This window comes from Elephas maximus, chromosome 6 (genome assembly GCF_024166365.1).
Source record: "Elephas maximus indicus isolate mEleMax1 chromosome 6, mEleMax1 primary haplotype, whole genome shotgun sequence".
Lineage (NCBI taxonomy): Eukaryota > Metazoa > Chordata > Mammalia > Proboscidea > Elephantidae > Elephas > Elephas maximus.
Window position 1 is genome coordinate 35,963,705 of NC_064824.1, and position 16,780 is coordinate 35,980,484.

Genomic DNA, 16,780 nt, shown 5'->3' on the forward strand with positions numbered 1-16,780 from the left:
TGTATCTCTTGTAGGTAGCATATAGATGGATCGTGTTTTTTATCCATTGTGCCACTCTCTGTCCCTTTATTGGTGTATTTAGCCCATTTACATTCAGTGTAATTATGGATAGGTATCAATTTAGTGCCGTCATTTTGATGTATTTGTGTGTGTGTATGTGTGTGTTGTTGACAGTTTCTTTGTTCCATTTAATTCTGTGAGTCATTTTTCTTTATGTATTTTTTTCATCCTTTTCATTGTTGTTGATTTTGTATTTGCTGAATCTTTATGTTCTACTTGTTTTTTATTTTGATGTGTGGGATTGTTTGTTTCCTTTGTGGTTACCTTAATATTTACCTCTGTTTTTCTAAGTTTTAACTGAACGTTTATTTCTTTATAGTGCCTTCACTTCCTCTGCATATGAAAGATCTATGACTACATTACTTAGTCCCTCTTTTTTGTTTTAATGTTGTCATCTTTTAAATATTGACATCTGTTTTCCTATTTTCAGTGTTTTAGTTTAGATTTATTTGTGACTTCCCTATCTGGGTTGATATCTGATTGTTCTGTCTTGTGTTTTAGTCTTGGGTTGTTATCTGATGTTATCGATTTTCTAACTAGAGGACTCCTTTTAATGTTTTGTGTAATTTTGGTTTTGTTTTTACAAATTTCCTGAACTTCTGATTATCTGAAAATGTCCTAATTTCACCATTATATTTGAGAGACATTTTACTGGATATATAATTCTTGGCTGGCATTTTTTTTCCTTTAAGACTTTATGTATATCATCCCATTGTCTTCTGGCCTGCATGGTTTCTGCTGAGTAGTCCGAGGTTAGACTTATTGACTCTCCTTTGTAGATGACGTTTCATTTACCCCTAGCTGCTCCTAAAATTCTCTCTTTATCTTTGTCTTTGGTTTTGGCAAGTTTGACTATAATATGCCTTGGTGACTTTCTTTTGGGATTTACATTATGTGGAGTTCAATGAGCTTCTGGGATAGATATCTTCTCATCTTTCAAGATATCAGGGAAGTTTTCAGCCAACAGATCTTCAACAAGTCTCTCTGTATTTTCTGTTATCTCCCCCATTCTATTACTTCAAGTACTGACGTGTTATTTCTCTTGATTAGAGTCCCACACAATTCTTAGGGTTCTTTCTTTATTTATTTTTTTAATCATTCTATCTGATTTTTCCTCAAATATGTTGGTATGAAGTGCTTTATCTTCTCAGTCTCACTAAGTCTGACTTTCATTGCCTCAATTCTCCTCCTGTGACTTTCTATTGAGTTGTCTAATTCTGAAATTTTACTGTTAAAATCTTCTGCATTTCTGTTTGCTGTCTTTCTATGGATTATTACAGCCTATTAAATCTGTGATTATGTCCTTCTCTAATCTTCTTAAATTCCACTAATTCTATGTCTGCGCATTCCTCGGCTTGTTCTGCATTTTGCCTGATCTCCTTCCTGATCTTTGATCTTTTGAAGAGTCGTGTATATTAATCTTTTGTATTCTACCTCTGGTAGTTCCAGGAATTTTCTTCATCTGAAAGATTTCTTGATTCTTTGTTCTGGGCACTTGCTGAAACCATTATGGTCTGTCTTTTTATGAGATTTGATATTGAATGTTGTCTCCAAGCCATCAGTAAGTTATTATACTTCCTTATTTTGTGTTTGCTTACTGTGTCCTAGCTTCTTGCTTTATTTTGTTTTGATATGCCCAAATGGGCTGGTCACGTGACCTAGTTTGATTATTGGTGCCTTTGAAGCTCTCATGTCTTGTCACCAGGTGGTTAGAGCTTTTACTAGGTATGTGAGCCCAGGAGTCTGTCTACTTTTCTTATATGGATTCAGCTAAGTTGTCCAGGTAGTTGGTCACCAAGTTTGTGGTGCAGGCTCTCACCTACCATCCTAGATGGGCAGGGTGATTGCAGTAGGCTCAGGTATTTGGCTGCAGTAGGGAGTCATGTTCTGAGCAAGGCAGGGAGTTGACAGCTGCCTCTGAGTGCCTGGAAGGAAACTGTGTTCCTGTTCCTTAGAGCTCATAGGTGGGTGGGTTTTGCAACCAGATTATGAGCACCCAATGCTGTTGGCTGTAAGATCTGGGAGGCACTACTTACTCTTGGACCCCTGTCATGGGTGGCTAGATGGTGTGGGTGGAACCACCAGTCCTCAGGACCCTGATGTGGGTAGGTGAGGACCCTACTTAACTGGCAGAGTGATGTCAAATGTCATGAACCTACCATTTTACCTTGTTACTGATACAGTTGATAGTAGGCATATACCCTGTTGTACTGTGCTAATGAGAGCCTATGCTGTTGAAATGGGCCCATGCAGGTCTATGCAGGGGTGAAAGTCATTCAAAGCCTGTGGATCCCTTATGTTTGTGTCTAAGCAAAGGGTCTGTGCCTTCCTTGTGTTCTCAGCTTAGGGGAGCTGACAGATTATTTTTTCCTCAAGGTGTATGGTGAGTCCTACTTCTGGCACAGGAGATGTGGCAATCAGAAGCTGGTCCAGGACCCAGTGCAGAACAGGGAGTGGGCTAGTAAATGGGGGAGAGGTTATTCCCAAAGAGGGTGTTTTTTGATCAATGTGGTAGGTTAGATGCATGTATTTATCTTTTGCAGATTGAGCACCACTTTTCACCCTCCACCACTCGGTCGCTCCCAGTTTATGGAAAACACGTCCCGAGCACCACTGCTTGCCTCACTTGAATGCCAGCCAATCTAGCCTTCAGGTTCCCGGTTTCCACCAGGTCAGGTCTAGCAACCCTTTGCTGCTTCTAAACCATCTCTCCCACTCCCTACCGCTCAGTCCAATTCCCCAACTTTGCCTTTGATGTATAGGGTTCCTAGATCGTCAGATATAATCAATTCACTTGTTTTATGGGGGAGTCTTTGTTTTAAGAGGGATCACAGGAAGCATCTGACTACTCCAACATCTTGGCCCCACCAGGATCTATCACTTTTAATGAACAGAATATGGAATGAAAATATGCCACTTCTGAGATTAGATTACAAAAGGCTGTGACTTTCATCTTGTTCACACTCCCTCTGACTCTTCTCACTTACTTGTTCTGTTGAAGTAATGTGCCATGTTGTGATCTTCCTTGTGGGGAAACCCATGTGGCAAAGGAGTGAGGAAGCAAAGAACTGAAGCCCTTGGTCTAAACAACCCACAAGGAACTGAACCTGGCAACAATCATTTGAGTGAGCTTAAAAGTGAATCCATCCCCAATAAAGCCTTGGAATGATTATAAACTCAGCCAACATTTTGATTGCAGCCTGTGAGCAACATTGAGTTGGAGGACCCAGGTAACCCATGACTGGTTTCCTGACCCAGACAAAATTTAAGATAATACATGTTGTTTCAAACTACTAAATTTTGGGATAATTTATTATAGAATAATAGTTAATACTGTATATCAGAAGAAGGTCTTTCAGGAAATCATTATTTTGTCTATTAGACCATTACAATTGTGAAATCAGTAAACTGGCTAACCCACTTGACCTGGAAATTGTACATTTTTAGAAAATAAATTAATAAAAATAATCATTGTTTTTCTCACAATCACTAAATTATGAGTTTGATCTGAAGTCTCACAAAGAGGTAGAGGGCAAGACTCTGAGATTTAGAAAAGGGAAGTGTAGTAATGCTTCAGAACAATAGTTGGAAAGGGGATTGGACAGTGGCTGATAAAATCAATAGAGAAAGAGAATGTGGTACAAATGGCTGGTTTTCAGAAAATTCTTTCACTCAAGCCATTGCTGAGAACCTACAGCATACAACTCATGTACAAAATTTGTGGATATAAAAAATCAATAAAACTTGTTCTTTGCTCTCAGGAACACTGTAGTTTAGTGAAACATACGTATATACATGCATACATATGTGCACATACACACATGCTTCCCATCATGAAACAATGTGGTGGGTGCTATGGATGATGCTTACATGGTATGTAGCAGAAGGAAAGCAACTAATTCTCAATGGATGTGTTGGATGTGTCTTCTGGGAAGCAGATAAGGAGTTAGGAGGGAATGGGTTTATCGGGAAATGACACCTATGAAAGATAAAAGGTGAAAGAAGCAGAAATGGCAGGGAGAGTCTTTGGTCAAGATGAGAGCTAACAAGATGTCATCCAATGGGGAACTCCTGAGCAAAGATTGACCTCTTGAGGAGTCCTACTATAGGAGAAAGGCTTGTTCCTTATAACTTTGGCTCGCTTGGTCACAGGCTGGGAATGTCTAAGAAGAGCATGGCCTCAGCTCAAAAGCCAGGTGGATCCTGAAGATGTTAACTGTAGGAGACTATCAGCTAACTTCATAGTTTTGAGTGGAAAGTTAGTTCTTGAAAAGATATCTTATTGTTTGCAGTGGAGAATCAAGGAAGTCTTTTCGAAGCATGGTGCATTTGAACTGAGCATAGAAGGGTGGGTGAAGGGGGATGAACGAAGCAAAGGAATAGGGGACTGCACATTCAAAGGCACAGAGATTTCAGGCAGAGCTCTGTGTGGCTCAGAAAGGCAGGACAGAAGAATGCTTGTGGAGAAACAACTGGTTTTGAGTAAAGAGAGGTAGGCAGGTGCCAGGTAATGAAGGGCATGGGCCTCATACAGCTAACTTCATCTTAAAAACTGGAGCAAAATTATCGATTAAGTATTTTGATCAGAAAATTATAATAAGCAGATTGGCATCTTTATAATGTTGTTTTGAATCAATATGAAGGAAATAGCCAGTGTATTATAGGTTGCTGAACTCATGAACAATATCATGAAACCATAATATCTTAGTTCTATGACAATATGTCTGATGAATGGTAATTTTTGTATGGCCTTGATTAGAACTGGGAACAATGATTGGATATATTGACTTCTAAGTTAGGTGACAGTCTTTTTGAAGCCAGCTCTCTGTTCCAGGAGTATAGGATATTTAGAGATTAAATTAGTTTCTGGCCAATTACTTTGTTTTGTCTGAGATCTAAGAACCTAAAGGGAAAAGACTTGACTGTGTGCACCACAGAACTTGTAGAACGACACAAACTTTAAGGGACTAACTGTAAGGGACTTCAGAGTGAACAACGGAAGTGGGACTTCAAGGATGGGCAACAGGATTTTGGGGAAAAATCACTACAAACAAAAAGGCATCCAGCATGGTGGGTGGCATATACTCAGAAAGAGCCAGTATTTTATATCGCAAATACTTCTGAATCCATCTCCTTCTTTCCATCACTATGGCTGATATTTCAACAGAAACAATAACCTACTAATTAGTCTCCTATACTCCTTTTTAATTTTACAAATAATATAAAACAATAAGCTTATAATTAGTCTGTTACATTTCTCGTTTATACACATAAAATGAATTATATTATAATTTATGCATTTAGTTAAGTATATTTATAGTTTATAAATTTGAAATTGACTCCATGACAATAGGTTGGGTTTGGGGTTTTGGTAACATTCACAATAAGCTCTCGGTAGGAACTGTACTGTTTTTAGTCCCATTTTTGCAGATAAGGAAATTGAGACAGACAGGTTAAACAACTCTTCTGAGGGCGCACAGGTAGTAAGTGAAAGCTAGTAGTAGAACTAGAACTTATTAGTGAATTTGAAACTAATAGGTATAGTGGAAAGAGTGGGATTGGAAATTAAAAATCTGGTTGCAAATTCCATGCTCTGTTTCTGCTGCCACTCTCTGAAATGTACCCTTCATGTATTTGGCACGACAATTTTTCTAAAACACAGATATGACTATACTTAGTTCTCATCCTTCTCTGTACCACAGACAACAGAATAAAGTGTATGTCCTTTAATGTGACATGCAGAACATTCCATATCCTAGTGTCTTCCAAATTCTTCATCTTCATCTCTTGCCACTCCTGGTTTTCAGCTCATCCTGTAGCCATACACAGTTTGCATGAATTCCCACACGTACTGTGATCCTTCAGGCCTCTGTATATTTGCTTGCATCATTCTCTTCCCCGAGAAAGGCTTGTCTAATTTCTAAGCCTAGATAAATGCCAGTCATCCTTCAAGATTTAGCTTAGGTAATACCTTATCCAGGCAACCTTTCCTAAATTCCACTGTTAAGTCCCTTTCCTCTATAATTCCATTATTTTACTCTACTATTTTGAAGGAAGTTTTTTGCTTATGTATTTGTTTCCCCAATGAACTGTAAACACTTCAAGAGTAGGAACTGTATCTCATATTTTGATATCGAGTGGCAATCATATGGTTTGGCACATGGTGGGCACTAAAAAATAATGATCAAACAGCACTAAGAGGTGATGGGTTGGAAGCAGGGAGAAACAGGTCTTTAGTGATTTAGACCAAGCACTATATTAGAGATTTCAAACTTGTCATTTCAGCCAATATTTGTAAAAAAAAAGTATACGCTGCATAAGATGAGCAATCATATCTTATGGATAAGAATACAAACGTTCATTGAAATTAAACAACTTGTCCAAATTTTCATTATTGGTGGAATTCAAATGCAGTTTTGACTCCACAATATACTGCACAGCCCCTGGATATTATGTATAATTTAGCTCTCATGGAACTAACCTATCTTTATATTAATAGCTACCATTTATGGTGTAATTACCATGTCCGACATATTCTGTCAAGCACATTACTTACATTCATTCATATCAATTCAAGCAAATGTTTATTAAGTAGTGTCTGTTAACATGCAACATTCTAGAAACTGGGGATATAGCAGTAAATGAAACAGACAAAAATCTCTCCCCCCATACAGCTTACAGTAAAGAAGAAAAGGAGAAAGAAAATAAATTAATAAATTTGTAAAATATACTAGATGGCTAACAAGTGCTATGGAGAAGGGTGACAGGGGAATGAGGATAGGAAGGGTAGAATGTAGTGGCATTGGATGGTTGCACGTGTAAATAGGGTGGCAAGGAAGTCCTCACTGCAGAGAAAATTGAATTGGGACCAGAAACAGAGGTGGGAATGAGCCATGAGGCTCCGGCATATGCACAGCCAGGAACTAATGTGGCAGGAATGGAGAGGGCAAGGGGGGCATTAGTGGGAACGAGATCAGAGAACTAGGGGTTGGGGTCAGAAGGGCAGACAGGTGGGACACTCTAAGGATTTAGGCTTTTACTCTTGAGAGAGAGAGAGATTTACTCTTAGGGGTTGGAAAATCACTGAGCAGGGAAGTGACACAATGTGACTTCTGTTTCAAAAAGGTTACTCTGCCTGTTGTGTTGAGAAAAGACTACAAAATGCAAGGCTCAGTTATGAAAAATTTTCAATAATTTATGAGAGATTGAGATGGGGTAGAGGTAGTGAAAATATAGAAATTCACAAGGTATTTTAATAAGAAAACAGAAAGATTTGCTATGGATTAGATGTAGAGTGAGAGAAAATAGGAGCCCTGGTGGGGCAGTAGTTAAAGTGCTTGGCTGTTAATCAAAAGGTCAGTGGTTTGAAACCACCAGAGGCTCCATGGGAGAAAGTTGAGGCAGTCTTCGTCTGTAGAGATTTACAGCCTTGGAAACCCTATGGGGCAGTTCTACTCTGTCCTACAGGGTCACTGTGAGTTGGAATTGACTCGATGTCAATGGGCTTTTTTTTTTTTGTGAGAAAAAAAGTATTCAAATGTAGTTTATTATGTGGCTCTTAATTCAATATATAGGATGGACAATTAAAACAAAATTAAATAAGATACCATACACTATGGAAATATTTAATGTACTTTGTCATTACTTATAGTAAAATGATTTTAACATTTCTGTATTATTTAAATGGAGCCCTGATAGGCTAGTGGTTAAGTGCTTTGGTTACTAAATGAAATGTGGGCAGTTGGAATCCACCAGATGCTGTACAGGAGGAAGATGTGACAGTCTGCTTTCGTAAAGATTACAGACTAAGAAACCCTATGGGCAGTTCTATTCTGTCCTATAATGTTGTTACTAGTAGGAATTGACTCGATGGCAATGGGTTATTATTTAAAGAAAAGCGTATAGAATTTAATTATTTAAGCTGTCAAAGAGATAATATATTTCAAAGCAATTAAAATGATTATGAAATTGTACTTTCTGTCCTTTTTGTTTTATAAACCATGTTGGTACTTACCGCACTTAGTAAAAACGCAGTCTGTCTCTAGCAATTTTGTAATCAGGGATGCTTTCTTCAATTTATAATCCAGTGCCAATGAGACACCAAATATCTAGCAATAGAAAGCAATCGTGTGGGCCAAGATGGCGGACTAGGTGGATGCTACCGCGGATCCCTCTTGCAACAAAGACTCGGAAAAACAAGTGAATCTATCACATACATAACAATCAACGAACCCTGAACAACAAATACAGATTTAGAGATGGAGAATGAACAAATACGGGGAGGCAGCGATTGTTTTCAGAGCCTGGAGCCAGCGTACCAGTCAGGTCACCTTCGGCGCCCGATTTGGGGCAGAGCTCAGGGGGGCAGACGGCACAAAGGACCCAGCCTTAGCCCCCGAACTCACTCTGGGAGGGGGCCCAGCCGGTTCACGTGGGCAGCGTGGCAGCGCAGCTGGTGGGAAAAGTCCACGGGAGGCAGTGACTGGTCTTGGAGTGGGGAGAGCAGCGTCCCAGCCAGGGAGCCATCCTGCCGGGATTTTGGCGGGGCGCGGGCGCAGGGAGCAGCTCCATCTCCCTGAACTGACGCTGGGGGGCTGCCCAGCCAGTTCGCACGGGCGGCGTGGCAGCGCAGCCGGTGGGAGAAGTCCCCGGGAGGCAGTGACTGGTCTTGGAGCTGAGAGAGCAGTGTCCCAGCCGGGATGTGCGGTTGCGGCACAGGCGCGGGGAGCAACTGATTTTGGAGTTGGGAGTGCACCGTCCCAGTAGGGGAACCTTAACTTTGGGCATGGGGCTGATAGCGGAGGATCTGACCGTGACTCTAGCGGGCCAGACCCCCGGGGGCAATCTCCACACAGCCAGCACACATAGGCGACGCGCCCCACGGAAATCTCAGATATAATAGTCATTCCAAGCAAGACAAGCAACTCTGGCTATATTCTGAGGTGCTACTCTCCTATCTCTCTGATCCCTCCCCCACCCTCTCCAGGCGGCTTCATTAACATCCGAATAGCCTGAGCCAGAGGGAGAACTCTGATAGGGGTCTGACTGCATTTTTTTTTTTAGCAGATTTTCTGGAAAAACTAGTTTCCCAGTGATGGCTCAGAGACAGCAGTCCATATCAAACCACATAAAGAAGCAGACCATGACAGCTTCTCCAATCCCCCACACAAAAGAATCAAAATCTTTCCCAAATGAAGATACAATCCTGGAATTATCAGATACAGAATATAAAAAACTAATTTACAGAATGCTTCAAGACATCACAAATGAAATAAGGCAAACTGCAGAAAAAGCCAAGGAACACACTGATAAAACTGTTGAAGAACTCAAAAAGATTATTCAAGAACATAGTGGAAAAATTAATAAGTTGCAAGAATCCATAGAGAGACAGCATGCAGAAATCCAAAAGATTAACAATAAAATTACAGAATTAGACAACGCAATAGGAAGTCAGAGGAGCAGACTCGAGCAATTAGAATGCAGACTGGGACATCTGGAGGACCAGAGAATCAACACCAACATAGCTGAAAAAAAATCAGATAAAAGAATTAAAAAAAATGAAGAAACCCTAAGAATCATGTGGGACTCTATCAAGAAGGATAACTTGCGGGTGATTGGAGTCCCAGAACAGGGAGGGGGGACAGAAAACACAGAGAAAATAGTTGAAGAACTCCTGACACAAAACTTCCCTGACATCATGAAAGACGAAAGGATATCTATCCAAGATGCTCATCGAACCCCATTTAAGATTGATCCAAAAAGAAAAACACCAAGACATATTATCATCAAACTCACCAAAACCAAAGATAAACAGAAAATTTTAAAAGCAGCCAGGGAGAAAAGAAAGGTTTCCTTCAAGGGAGAATCAATAAGAATAAGTTCAGACTACTCAGCAGAAACCATGCAGGCAAGAAGCGAATGGGACGACATATACAGAGCACTGAAGGAGAAAAACTGCCAGCCAAGGATCATATATCCATCAAAACTCTCTCTGAAATATGAAGGCGAAATAAAGATATTTACAGATAAACACAAATTTAGAGAATTTGCAAAAACCAAACCAAAGCTACAAGAAATACTAAAGGATATTATTTGGTCAGAAAACCAATAATATCAGGTACCAGCACAATACAAGGTCACAAAACAGAACGTCCTGATATCAACTCAAATAGGGAAATCACAAAAACAAACAAATTAAGATTAATTAAAAAAAAAAATAATAATAAAATAAATAAATAATACACATAACAGGGAATCATGGAAGTCAATAGGTAAAAGATCACAATAATCAAAAAGAGGGACTAAATACAGGAGGCATTGAACTGCCAGATTGAGAGTGATACAAGGTGATATAGAATGATACAAGTTAGGTTTTTACTTAGAAAAATAGGGGTAAATAATAAGGTAACCACAAAAAGGTATTACAACTCCATAACTCAAGATAAAAGCCAAGAAAAACGTAACGACTCAACTAACATAAAGTCAAACACTATAAAAATGAGGATCTCACAATTTACTAAGAAAAACGTCTCAGCACAAAAAAGTATGTGGAAAAATGAAATGGCCAACAACACACATGAAAAGGCATCAAAATGACAGCACTAAAAACTTATTTATCTATAATTACGCTGAATGTAAATGGACTAAATGCACCAATAAAGAGACAGAGAGTCACGGACTGGATAAAGAAACACGATCTATCCATATGCTGCCTACAAGAGACACACCTTAGACTTAGAGACACAAACAAACTAAAACTCAAAGGATGGAAAAAAATATATCAAGCAAACAATAAGCAAAAAAGAAGAGGAGTAGCAATATTAATTTCTGACAAAATAGACTTTAGACTTAAATCCACCACAAAGGATAAAGAAGGACACTATATAATGATAAAGGGACAATTGATCGGGAAGACATAACCATATTAAATATTTATGCACCCAATGACAGGGCTGCAAGATACATAAATCAAATTTTAACAGAATTGAAAAGTGAGATAGACACCTCCACAATTATAGTAGGAGACTTCAACACACCACTTTCGGAGAAGGACAGGACATCCAGTAAGAAGCTCAATAGAGACAAGGAAGACCTACTTAAAACAATCAACCAACTTGACCTCAATGACTTATACAGAACTCTCCACCCAACTGCTGAAAGTATACTTTTTTTTCTAGCACACATGGAACATTCTCTAGAATAGACCACGTATTAGGTCATAAAACAAACCTTTGCAGAGTCCAAAACATCGAAATATTACAAAGCATCTTCTCAGACCACAAGGCAATAAAACTAGAAATCAATAACAGAAAAACTAGGGAAAAGAAATCAAATACTTGGAAAATGAACAATACCCTCCTGAAAAAAGACTGGGTTATAGAAGACATCAAGGAGGGAATAGGGAAATTCATAGACTGCAACGAGAATGAAAATACTTCCTATCAAAACCTCTGGGACACAGCAGAAGCAGTGCTCAGAGGCCAATTTATATCCATAAATGCACACATACAAAAAGAAGAAAGAGCCAAAATCAGAGAACTGTCCCTACAACTTGAACAAATAGAAAGTGAGCAACAAAAGAACCCATCAGGCACCAGAAGAAAACAAATAATAAAAATTAGAGCTGAACTAAATGAATTAGAGAACAGAAAAACATTTGAAAGAATTAACAAAGCCAAAAGCTGGTTCTTTGAAAAAATTAACAAAATTGATAAACCATTGGCTAGACTGACTAAAGAAATACAGGAAAGGAAACAACCCGAATAAGAAACGAGAAGGACCACATCACAACAGAACCAAATGAAATTAAAAGAATCATTTCAGATTACTACAAAAAATTGTACTCTAACAAATTTGAAAACCTAGAAGAAATGGATGAATTCTTGGAAAAACACTACCTACCTAAACTAACACATTCAGAAGTAGAACAACTAAATAGACCCATAACAAAAAAAGAGATTGAAATGGTAATCAAAAAACTTCCAACAAAAAAAAGCCCTGGCCCGGATGGCTTCACTGCAGAGTTCTACCGAACTTTCAGAGAAGAGTTAACACCACTACTACTCAAGGTATTTCAAAGCATAGAAAATGACGGAATACTACCCAACTCATTCTATGAAGCCACCATCTCCCTGATACCAAAACCAGGTAAAGACATTACAAAAAAAGAAAATTATAGACCTATATCCCTCATGAACATAGATGCAAAAATCCTCAGCAAAATTCTAGCTAATAGAATCCAACAACACATCAAAAAAATAATTCACCATGATCAAGTGGGATTTATACCAGGTATGAAAGGCTGGTTTAATATCAGAAGAACCATTAATGTAATCCATCACATAAATAAAACAAAAGATAAAAACCACATGATCTTATCAATTGATGCAGAAAAGGCATTTGACAAAGTCCAACACCCATTTATGATAAAAACTCTTACCAAAATAGGAACTGAAGGAAAATTCCTCAACATAATAAAGGGCATCTATGCAAAGCCAACAGCCAATATCACTCTAAATGGAGAGAACCTGAAAGCATTTCCCTTGAGAACAGGAACCAGACAAGGATGCCCTTTATCACCGCTCTTATTCAACATCGTACTTGAAGTCCTAGACAGGGCAATCAGGCTAGACAAAGAAATAAAGGGTATCCGGATTGGCAAGGAGGAAGTAAAGTTATCACTATTTGCAGATGACATGATCTTATACACAGAAAACCCTAAGGAATCCTCCAGAAAACTACTGAAACTAATAGAAGAGTTTGGCAGAGTCTCAGGTTATAAAAAAAACATACAAAAATCACTTGGATTCCTCTACATCAACAAAAAGAACACCGAAGAGGAAATAACCAAATCAATACCATTCACAGTAGCCCCGAAGAAGTTAAAATACTTAGGAATAAAGACCTATACAAAGAAAACTACAAAGCTCTACTACAAGAAATTCAAAAGGACATACTTAAGTGGAAAAACATACCTTGCTCATGGATAGGAAGACTTAACTTAGTAAAAATGTCTATTCTACCAAAAGCCATCTATACATATAACACACTTCCGATCCAAATTCCAATGTCATATTTTAAGGACATAGAGAAACAAATCACCAATTTCATATGGAAGGGAAAGAAGCCCTGGATAAGCAAAGCATTACTGAAAAAGAAGAAGAAAGTGGGAGGCCTCACTCTACCTGATTTCTGAACCTATTATACAGCCACAGTAGTCAAAACAGCCTGGTACTGGTACAACAACAGGCACACAGACCAATGGAACAGAACTGAGAACCCAGATATAAATTCATCCACGTATGAGCAGCTGATATTTGACAAAGGACCAGTGTCAGTTAATTGAGGAAAAGATAGTCTTTTTAACAAATGGTGCTGGCATAACTGGATATCCATTTGCAAAAGAATGAAACAGGACCCATACCTCACACCATGCACAAAAACTAACTCCAAGTGGATCAAAGACCTAAACATAAAGACTAAAACGATAAAGATCATGGAAGAAAAAATAGGGACAACGTTAGGAGCCCTAATACAAGGCGTAAACAGAGTACAAAACATTACCAAAAATGATGAAGAGAAACCAGATAACTGGGAGCTCCTAAAAATCAAACACCTATGCTCATCTAAAGACTTCACCAAAAGAGTAAAAAGACCACCTACAGACTGGGAAAGAATTTTCAGCTATGACATCTCAGACCAGCACCTGATCTCTAAAATCTACATGATTCTGTCAAAACTCAACCACAAAAAGACAAACAACCCAATCAAGAAGTGGGCAAAGGATATGAACACACATTTCACTAAAGAAGATATTCAGGCAGCCAACAGATACATGAGAAAATACTCTCGATCATTAGCCATTAGAGAAATGCAAATTAAAACTACGATGAGATTCCATCTCACACCAACAAGGCTGGCATTAATCCAAAAAACACAAAATAATAAATGTTGGAGAGGCTGTGGAGAGATTGGAGCTCTTATACACTGCTGGTGGGAATGTAAAATGGTACAACCACTTGGGAAATCTATCTGGCGTTATCTTAAACAGTTAGAAATAGAACTACCATACAACCCAGAAATCCCACTCCTCGGAATATACCCTAGAGATAAAGAGCCTTCACACAAACAGATATGTGCACACCCATGTTTATTGCAGCTCTGTTTACAATAGCAAAAAGCTGGAAGCAACCAAGGTGTCCGTCAACGGACGAATGGGTAAATAAATTGTTGTATATTCACACAATGGAATACTATGCATCAATAAAGAACAGTGACAAATGTGTGAAACATTTCATAACATGGAGGAACCTGGAAGGCATTATGCTGAGCGAAATTAGTCAGAGGCAAAAGGACAAATATTGTATAAGACCACTATTATAAGATCTTGAGAAATAGTAAAAACTGAGAAGAACACATACTTTTGTGGTTACGATGGGGGGAGGGAGGGAGGGAGAGGGTTTCTTATTGATTAATCAGTAGATAAGAACTGCTTTGGGTGAAGGGAAAGACAACACTCAATACATGAAAGGTCAGCTCAATTGGACTGGACCAAAAGCAAAGAAGTTTCTGGGATAAAATGAATGCTTCAAAGGTCAGCGGAGCAGGGGCGGGGGTCTGGGGAACATGGTTTGAGGGGACTTCTAAGTCAATTGGCAAAATAATTCTATCATGAAAACATTCTGCATCCCACTTTGAAATGTGGCGTCTGGGGTCTTAAATGCTAACAAGCGGCCATCTAAGATGCATCAATTGGTCTCAACCCACCTGGAGCAAAGGAAAATGAAGAACACCAAGGTCACATGACAACTAAGAGCCCAAGAGACAGAAAGGGCCACATGAACCAGAGACCTACATCATCCTGAGACCAGAAGAACTAGTTGGTGCCCGGCCACAATCGATGACTGCCCTGTCAGGGAGCACAACCGAGAACTCCTGAGGGAGCAGGAGATCAGTGGGATGCAGACCCCAAATTCTCATAAAGAGACCATACTTGATGGTCTGACTGAGACTAGAGGAATCCCGGCGGCAATGCTTCCCAGACCTTCTGTTGGCACAGGACAGGAACCATCCCCGAAGACAACTCATCAGACATGAAAGGGACTGGTCAGCAGGTGGGAGAGAGATGCTGATGAAGACCGAGCTAATTAAATCCGGTGGATACTTGAAAAAAAAAAAAAAATAACAACGTATTGTAGGATGTATAAAGTAAATGTATGACAACAAGGAGGGACGAGGTGGAAATATACTATTACAAAGTTCTTACACTATACATGAAATGTTATAATATTTTAAGGTTGATTGTGATGAGTTAAAGATGTATATTGTAAACTATGGAACAACCACTAAAAAAACAAAATGAAAAGGAAAAACTAATAATCCAACAGTGGAGATAAAATGGAATCAAGAAATTACTCAATAAATCCAAAAGAAGGCAAGAAAAGAGGAAAAAGGGGTGTGGTGGTTAAGGTTGTGTGTCAACTTGGCTGGGCCGTGATTCTCAGTGGTTTGGCATTTATTTAATGATGTAATTTGGCAGTCATGTAATGATGTAGTCATCCCCCATTTTGTGACCTGATGTATCCCCTTCCATTTTGTGATCTGATGTAAACAGTCAATCAGTTGTAAAGGGAGTTTCCTTGGGGGTGTGGCCTGCATCCAATATATGTGGACATTCTGGCAAAGTTCACTCACTTGCTCTGGATCCTGAATCTGGGTCTTTATCATCTGACCTCCGGTTCTTGGAACTTGAGCCAGTGGCCTACCATATTGCCTGCTGATCTTGGATTCCTCAGCCTCTGTAGCTTGTGAGCCAGCGGCCCGCCATCTGACCTGCTGATCTCTGGTTCACCAGCCCCTGCAGCTATGTGAGTCAGGAGAAGCCTCCAACCTGATTCCTGACCCACAGACTTGGGACTTGCCAGCCCCTACAACTGTGTGAGCCATTTCCTTAAGATAAATCTCTCTCTCTCTGTCTATCTAAAAAAAAAAAAAGAAAGCAATTGTAATGCCTTGGATGTGGTTCTTGGGAGTCTGAAGCTATTTACATGGCCTGTGAGAGGCAGGAAACCCTAGTGGCATAGTGGTTAAGTGCTATGGCTGCTAACCAAAAGGTCAGCAGTTCAAATCCGCCAGGCGCTCCTTGGAAACTCTACGGGGCAGTTCTACTCTGTCCTATAGGGTTGCTAGGAGTCGGAATTGACTCGATGGCCGTGGGATGAGAGGCAAGCCTTGTCGTGTTTATTGCCTGAGAAGACCTTGAGCTCTCTTCATCCACTGTGCATATATAAAATTAGAAATTTAATTGAGGCTGTTGAGCAATGATATAACAATAATCACCAAGGGCACTACCACTTTTTCAGATATAAGTGTCTGTGTGACTGTAAAAGTAATACTACAAAGCAATGCAATGTGAAACCAGAGAAGGAAAAAGAATGAAAGTAATAGTGAATGTGGTAATTAGAAGGTGTCATTAAGTGTGCAGAAGCAGAGGGTATAAGCCTTTTCCCTCAGGTGGTGTACACCTGAAAAAGAACTCCAATACGCCAACAGTCAATGGCAATGCTCCTTTGGCTGTGCTTATTAGGTGATTCTAATTTAGATTCTAACAGAACTGGATGCATCACAGGGGAAGAAATGTCAACAGAATATAATACTATTGATCTGACATTTACTCATGAAATTATCTTCCAACAATCTTTGCTGAGACATCCTATTACTA